The sequence below is a fragment of the Schistocerca piceifrons genome, chromosome 11, assembly GCF_021461385.2.
Source record: "Schistocerca piceifrons isolate TAMUIC-IGC-003096 chromosome 11, iqSchPice1.1, whole genome shotgun sequence".
Lineage (NCBI taxonomy): Eukaryota > Metazoa > Arthropoda > Insecta > Orthoptera > Acrididae > Schistocerca > Schistocerca piceifrons.
The window spans coordinates 87,489,261-87,497,173 of record NC_060148.1 but is presented as its reverse complement, the minus strand read 5'-3'; the positions used below and the strand labels follow the sequence as shown (position 1 = coordinate 87,497,173).

At 51.8% G+C, this 7,913-nt stretch overlaps 2 pseudogenes; both read right to left on the bottom strand.

Annotated features, from left to right (window-relative positions):
* Nucleotides 1-1,985: 1,985 nt before the first annotated feature.
* On the bottom strand, nucleotides 1,986-2,102 carry LOC124720677 (annotated as a pseudogene).
* A 4,721-nt stretch (nucleotides 2,103-6,823) lies between these two features.
* On the bottom strand, nucleotides 6,824-6,941 carry LOC124720602 (annotated as a pseudogene).
* Nucleotides 6,942-7,913: the final 972 nt, after the last annotated feature.

Below are 7,913 nucleotides of genomic sequence, written 5' to 3'. Positions count from 1 at the left end.
GCTTCGAATAGGGGGTGGGGGGTGAGCAAGGGGCGCTACAATCGTCGATCTCTGCATCTGGAAACATCCAGGCAGTTTTTCAGCAAGCTTTTCATTCTACTTCGTCTGTTTTTGAACTCTGGACAGCACAAGTTAAAAAGCACTTCATCTCTTTCGTACTCTTTATTAATTTTGTAGTTGTTGGAACACTAATTCCATTAACTAAATTATTCACAATTAAAAACACTTCATTTTGAACCACCTGATGACTCCCCAGGTGTTATCGAGCACCCTACGTCTACAAAACATACACTCCTGGAAATTGAAATAAGAACACCGTGAATTCATTGTCCCAGGAAGGGGAAACTTTATTGACACATTCCTGGGGTCAGATACATCACATGATCACACTGACAGAACCACAGGCACATAGACACAGGCAACAGAGCATGCACAATGTCGGCACTAGTACAGTGTATATCCACCTTTCGCAGCAATGCAGGCTGCTATTCTCCCATGGAGACGATCGTAGAGATGCTGGATGTAGTCCTGTGGAACGGCTTGCCATGCCATTTCCACCTGGCGCCTCAGTTGGACCAGCGTTCGTGCTGGACGTGCGGACCGCGTGAGACGACGCTTCATCCAGTCCCAAACATGCTCAATGGGGGACAGATCCGGAGATCTTGCTGGCCAGGGTAGTTGACTTACACCTTCTAGAGCACGTTGGGTGGCACGGGATACATGCGGACGTGCATTGTCCTGTTGGAACAGCAAGTTCCCTTGCCGGTCTAGGAATGGTAGAACGATGGGTTCGATGACGGTTTGGATGTACCGTGCACTATTCAGTGTCCCCTCGACGATCACCAGTGGTGTACGGCCAGTGTAGGAGATCGCTCCCCACACCATGATGCCGGGTGTTGGCCCTGTGTGCCTCGGTCGTATGCAGTCCTGATTGTGGCGCTCACCTGCACGGCGCCAAACACGCATACGACCATCATTGGCACCAAGGCATAAGCGACTCTCATCGCTGAAGACGACACGTCTCCATTCGTCCATCCATTCACGCCTGTCGCGACACCACTGGAGGCGGGCTGCACGATGTTGGGGCGTGAGCGGAAGACGGCCTAACGGTGTGCGGGACCGTAGCCCAGCTTCATGGAGACGGTTGCGAATGGTCCTCACCGATACCCCAGGAGCAACAGTGTCCCTAATTTGCTGGGAAGTGGCGGTGCGGTCCCCTACGGCACTGCGTAGGATCCTACGGTCTTGGCGTGCATCCGTGCGTCGCTGCGGTCCGGTCCCAGGTCGACGGGCACGTGCACCTTCCGCCGACCACTGTCGACAACATCGATGTACTGTGGAGACCTCACGCCCCACGTGTTGAGCAATTCGGCGGTACGTCCACCCGGCCTCCCGCATGCCCACTATACGCCCTCGCTCAAAGTCCGTCAACTGCACATACGGTTCACGTCCACGCTGTCGCGGCATGCTACCAGTGTTAAAGACTGCGATGGAGCTCCGTATGCCACGGCAAACTGGCTGACAGTGACGGCGGCGGTGCGCAAATGCTACGCAGCTAGCGCCATTCGACGGCCAACACCGCGGTTCCTGGTGTGTCCGCTGTGCCGTGCGTGTGATCATTGCTTGTACAGCCCTCTCGCAGTGTCCGGAGCAAGTATGGTGGGTCTGACACACCGGTGTCAATGTGTTCTTTTTTCCATTTCCAGGAGTGTATATGCCACTCTGGTTGCACCTTAGACGACTGGAAACCGCTGCGTCGTCAGAGGAGTCCGGATTTCACTTGGTAAGAGCTGTGGTAGTACTCCGTCTACGAGTGGCCCATCGGGACCATCCGACCGCCGTGTCATCCTTAGAGGAGGAGGATGCGGATAGGAGGGGCGTGTATTCAGCACAACGCTCTCCCAGTCGTGACGATGGTTTTCTCTGACCGGGGCCGCTACTATTTGGTCGAGTAGCTCTCACGACGCTGAATGCAGCCCGAAAAATGGCAACAGCGCATGGCAGCTGGATGGTCACCCATACAAGTGCTGGCCACGCCCGACAGCGCTTAACTTCGGTGATCTGACGAGAACCAGTGTATCCACTGCGGCAAGGCCGTTGCCATGGCCCATATAGTGCACTAATCATTTATTTACCGTCACATATTCCCCTTTCAGTGCTTTATAAACCGCTTCACACGTGTCTCGAATCTTTCTGGTCAATGTGCACTGTGGTATTCGAGTGTTACTACAGTAGCTCTGTCCTATATCAAGAAATCGTAGTGTCACGTTGAGCCTGTCTTCTGCACGTACAGCATTTCATGGCCGCGAAATGTTGAAAATATTTATTTTCTCAAGCGATTATTCTGTTTTGTAATACACTCCTGGAAATGGAAAAAAGAACACATTGACACCGGTGTGTCAGACCCACCATACTTGCTCCGGACACTGCGAGAGGGCTGTACAAGCAATGATCACACGCACGGCACAGCGGACACACCAAGAACCGCGGTGTTGGCCGTCGAATGGCGCTACCTGCGCAGCATTTGTGCACCGCCGCCGTCAGTGTCAGCCAGTTTGCCGTGGCATACGGAGCTCCATCGCAGTCTTTAACACTGGTAGCATGCCGCGACAGCGTGGACGTGAACCGTATGTGCAGTTGACGGACTTTGAGCGAGGGCGTATAGTGGGCATGCGGGAGGCCGGGTGGACGTATCGCCGAATTGCTCAACACGTGGGGCGTGAGGTCTCCACAGTACATCGATGTTGTCGCCAGTGGTCGGCGGAAGGTGCACGTGCCCGACGACCTGGGACCGGACCGCAGCGACGCACGGATGCACGCCAAGACCGTAGGATCCTACGCAGTGCCGTAGGGGACCGCACCGCCACTTCCCAGCAAATTAGGGACACTGTTGCTCCTGGGGTATCGGCGAGGACCATTCGCAACCGTCTCCATGAAGCTGGACTACGGTCTCGCACACCGTTAGGCCGTCTTCCGCTCACGCCCCAACATCGTGCAGCCCGCCTCCAGTGGTGTCGCGACAGGCGTGAATGGAGGGACGAATGGAGACGTGTCGTCCTCAGCGATGAGAGTCGCTTCTGCCTTGGTGCCAATGATGGTCGTATGCGTGTTTGGCGCCGTGCAGGTGAGCGCCACAATCAGGACTGCATACGACCGAGGCACACAGGGCCAACACCCGGCATCATGGTGTGGGGAGCGATCTCCTACACTGGCCGTACACCACTGGTGATCGTCGAGGGGACACTGAATAGTGCACGGTACATCCAAACCGTCATCGAACCCATCGTTCTACCGTTCCTAGACCGGCAAGGGAACTTGCTGTTCCAACAGGACAATGCACGTCCGCATGTATCCCGTGCCACCCAACGTGCTCTAGAAGGTGTAAGTCAACTACCCTGGCCAGCAAGATCTCCGGATCTGTCCCCCATTGAGCATGTTTGGGACTGGATGAAGCGTCGTCTCACGCGGTCTGCACGTCCAGCACGAACGCTGGTCCAACTGAGGCGCCAGGTGGAAATGGTATGGCAAGCCGTTCTACAGGACTACATCCAGCATCTCTACGATCGTCTCCGTGGGAGAATAGCAGCCTGCATTGCTGCGAAAGGTGGATATACACTGTACTAGTGCCGACATTGTGCATGCTCTGTTGCCTGTGTCTATGTGCCTGTGGTTCTGTCAGTGTGATCATGTGATGTATCTGACCCCAGGAATGTGTCAATAAAGTTTCCCCTTCCTGAGACAATGAATTCACGGTGTTCTTATTTCAATTTCCAGGAGTGTATAAGAAGTCACTTTACTGCGGAAATACTGAAATACACTCTCATCCATTCCTAAGTAATTTATATAAGACTTGAAGTCCCCCATGTGCAGCTCTCGTAACAAATTTGTCAAAATGGTTCAAATGACTCTGAGCACTATGGGACTTAACTTCTAAGGTCATCAGTCTCCTAGAACTTAGAACTACTTAAACCTAACTAACCTAAGGACATCACACACATCCATGCCCGAGGCAGGATTCGAACCTGCGACCGTAGCGGTCGCGCGGTTCCAGACTGTAGCGCCTAGAACCGCTCGGCCACCCCGGCCGGCCAAATTTGTCCGAATGCTTCTAGTATCTCGTCATAAAACTCACGGGTTCGCTCAAGTATGTTCCTCTTTTTTTTCGCCAATTCTCTTCCAAAAGCAGATACAATGCAAATATTGTAGAAGCAACTGCAGCGCATAATAACAAGTTGTTGTTGTCCGTCTTGAGCTTTGACGAAAAAAATATGATGGCAGCGTAATACCCCTTTTTGGCGCCACGTCATAGATCTTTGTCAAAACATTTTGACGAATAATTGATCATATTTCCTTGTCAAAGAAACATGATCGTGCAATACTGGTCCGTGGGCTTGCCGGCCGCTGTGACAGAGCGGTTCTAGGCGCTTCAGTCCGGAACCGCGGTGCTGCTGCGGTCGCCGGTTCGAATCCTGCCTCGGGCATGGATGTGTGTCATGTCCTTAGGTTAGTTAGGTTTCTAGCTGACTGATGACCTCAGCTGTTTAAGTCCCATAGTCCTCAGGGCCATTTGAACCATTTGAAGCCCGTGGTCTACAGGCTACCTTGAAGTGTCTAATTTCGTGACGGCTAGTTATTTCGGATCTCTGAAAACGGCTGCTGGCATTAGTAGGTAATTCGGAATTCTTGTGTGGCTTTCTGGAGCTTGTTACGACGTCAGTGGCAGGATTCGAAGGGTCCATGAGCTCAAAACTACGCCCCTTCCCACTTTCTTTGGCCTACATCTGCTTTGCCCAGTGGGAGAAGTTCGCGAGGGCGAGACAGTTGGAACAATACCGGCTCTTTCCTGGAAACAGCGTCCGGACGTATTGTTTCCAGCTGGAGGGAGATCGCGGCGTATTCTGCAGCTGCACAGAATTCGGTCGCTGCATTATGCACGCTCAAACTCCGCTGCGACGGCGAAGCGTTGTCGGCTGGTCGGACAGCCGGGCTAGCAGAAACACGCAACCCCGGGTCCCGCGCAACAGGCTTACATTATTCACGCGACCGGCGCTCCGGCAGAATACAGGGTGTCTCAAAAACTACTTCACAACTTTAAAAATTCGTATAAATTTATTGAGAAAAGATATCGAGCTGGGTTTAGTGTTATTTTGTTGGGAACCACATCAGTCTTTTTACTATTATTATTATTAAACTAAAGATGTTCTGTGGTGTCACCGCCAGACACCACACTTGCTAGGTGGTAGTCTTTAAATCGGCCGCGGTCCGCTGGTATACGTCGGACCCGCGTGTCGCCACTGTCAGTGATTGCAGACCGAGCGCCGCCACACGGCAGGTCTAGTCTAGAGAGACGTCCTAGCACTCGCCCCAGTTGTACAGCCGACTTTGCTAGCGATGGTTCACTGTCTACATACGCTCTCATTTGCAGAGACGACAGTTTAGCATAGCCTTCAGCTGCGTCACTTGCTACGACCTAGCAAAGCGCCATATTGTTACTGTGTCTTCTGAACAGATAATATTGTGAATCACGAACAGTCATGAGCGACGTTGATCATTAATGGATTAAAGTTAAGTATCAAACTAATTACGTCCGCTTTCTGAATTCTAATTCCTTGTCATGTTCCAGACCGGACGTCGGTATAGTTCTTTCCTCCTCACGCCAGCCTGCTTGAGCTAAAACGCGTGCATTTCGGCCTCCTCTAGTAACACGGTGTTGGCTCTTCTGCCAACACAAAAGCTTCCATTGGGTATTCTGTACACATCCCATCGGAAGTCAGTTTCTTCCGAAACTCGCTGCAGCATTACAGGTGTGGCTTGCTCAGTGACGGCGTAAATTCTTGCTCTAAGTTAGGGTAGGATATCCGGCACAGGAGGTACAAACTCGATATTCTTGATGAATGCCCATCAAAAAAAAAATCGAGAGGTGTCAGGTAATGGGAACGTGGGGGCCATGCAATTGCCGCATCCCGGCCAATCCATTGACCTGGAAATCAGTCGCTGGGAAAATCCCGGATGTAAGCCAGATAGTCGGGTGGTGCACCATCTTGCATGAAATAAACATTTAGTTCTCGGTGATCCTGATAGATAGACTCCAGTGGAAGACTCTGGAACAGAGACGCTCAGTAGCTTGGTACGGGCTTTTGTTGAAGTTTCGAACATATACCTTCACCGAGGAGTCAAGCAGTATATTGCTCCCTCCTACGTATATCTCGCGAAGAGACCATGAGGATAAAATCAGAGAGATTAGAGCCCACACATAGGCATACCGACAATCTTTGTTTCCACGAACAATACGAGACTGGAATAGGAGGGAGAACAGATAGAGGTGCTCAAGGTACCCTCCACCACGCACCGTCAAGTGGCTTGCGGAGTATGAATGTAGATGTAGATCCTCATCGATCTGTGGTATCAAAAATGGTTGTAACATATCCATGTACACAACCCCGTCCATTGTTCTCTTAAGGAAAAAAAAGGTGCCGTACACTTTGTTCTTCCTCAGTGGACACAAAACGTTCAGTTTGGTGCTGTCACCTAGATTTGGCAATGTTTGATGTGGATTTTCACTGCTCCAAATTCTACAGTTGTGTGTGTTAACCTTGACAAAAATGTAAAACTAAACTCCTCCCGAACAGGCCACGAAGGCCCAACGGTACCGACCGGCCGCCGTGTCATTCTCAGCCCACAGGCGTCACTGGATGCGGAGATGGAGGGGCATGTGGTCAGCACACCGCTCTCCCGGCCGTATGTCAGTTTACGAGACCGGAGCCGCTACTTCTCAATCAAGAAACTCCTCAGTTTGCCTCACAATGGCTGAGTGCACCCCGCTTGCCAACAGCGCGTGGCAGACCGGACGGTCACCCATCCAAGTGCTAGCCCAGCCCGACAGCGCTTAACTTCGGTGATCTGACGGGAACCGGTGTTGCCACTGCGGCAAGGCCGTTAACCTTACCACTTAAGTAAAAAGTCGACTCGTGAGAAAAGATGATTTTCTCCAAAAATTTTCAACCTCATGTAATCGATTTAACATACCCGCACAGAAGTTCTTGCAAGCAATTTTATCAGTGTCTTTTATTGCTTGTACGATCGTCAGTCTGCACGGTTTCAAATGCAAACGGTTTCTCAACACACGCCAAGCAGTGGGATTTACAGTTTGCGAGATGCACACCGGTTGGGTTTCGTAGGGCTGTTGACAAAATGTTGACTCACTCGCTCAACGACGTCGTCAATCGAGATGTCGGTTCGTGCCCAAAATTCTGCACCACGAACACTTTCGCAGTTACGGACGGCTACGGAGGCAGCATGGGCCAGTTTTTCAAAAATGGTTCAAATGGCTCTGTGCACTATAGGACTTAACATCTGTGGTCATCAGTCCCCTAGAACTTAGAACTACTGAAACCTAACTAACCTAAGGACAGCACACAACAACCAGCCATCACGAGGCAGAGAAAATCCCTGACCTCGTCGGGAATCGAACCCGGGAACCCGGGCGTCGGAAGCGAGAACGCTACCGCACGACCACGAGATGCGGGCCACCGGGCCAGTTTTTCTGCAGGGGCTTGCAACGACTTGTTGAGTCCATCCCACATCGAGTTGCTGCAATACGGCGGGAAAAAGGAGGACAGACACGATATTAGGAGGTTAGCAAGTATCGAGTGACTTTTGTCACCTCAGTGTAAGGTAAGCGGCGCCCCCCCCCCCCCCCCCCCCGGCTAGCTGTGCGGTGTAACGCGCCGCCGCTTCCCGAGTGGGAAGGCGTGCCGGTCCCCGGCACGACAGTTTTCCATCTGCCTCGGCGAATGCAGGTTGGTTCCCCTTATTCCATCTCAGTTACACTATATACAGGGCTATTACAAATGATTGAAGCGATTTCATAAATTCACTGTAGCTCCATTCATTGACATATGGTCACGACACAC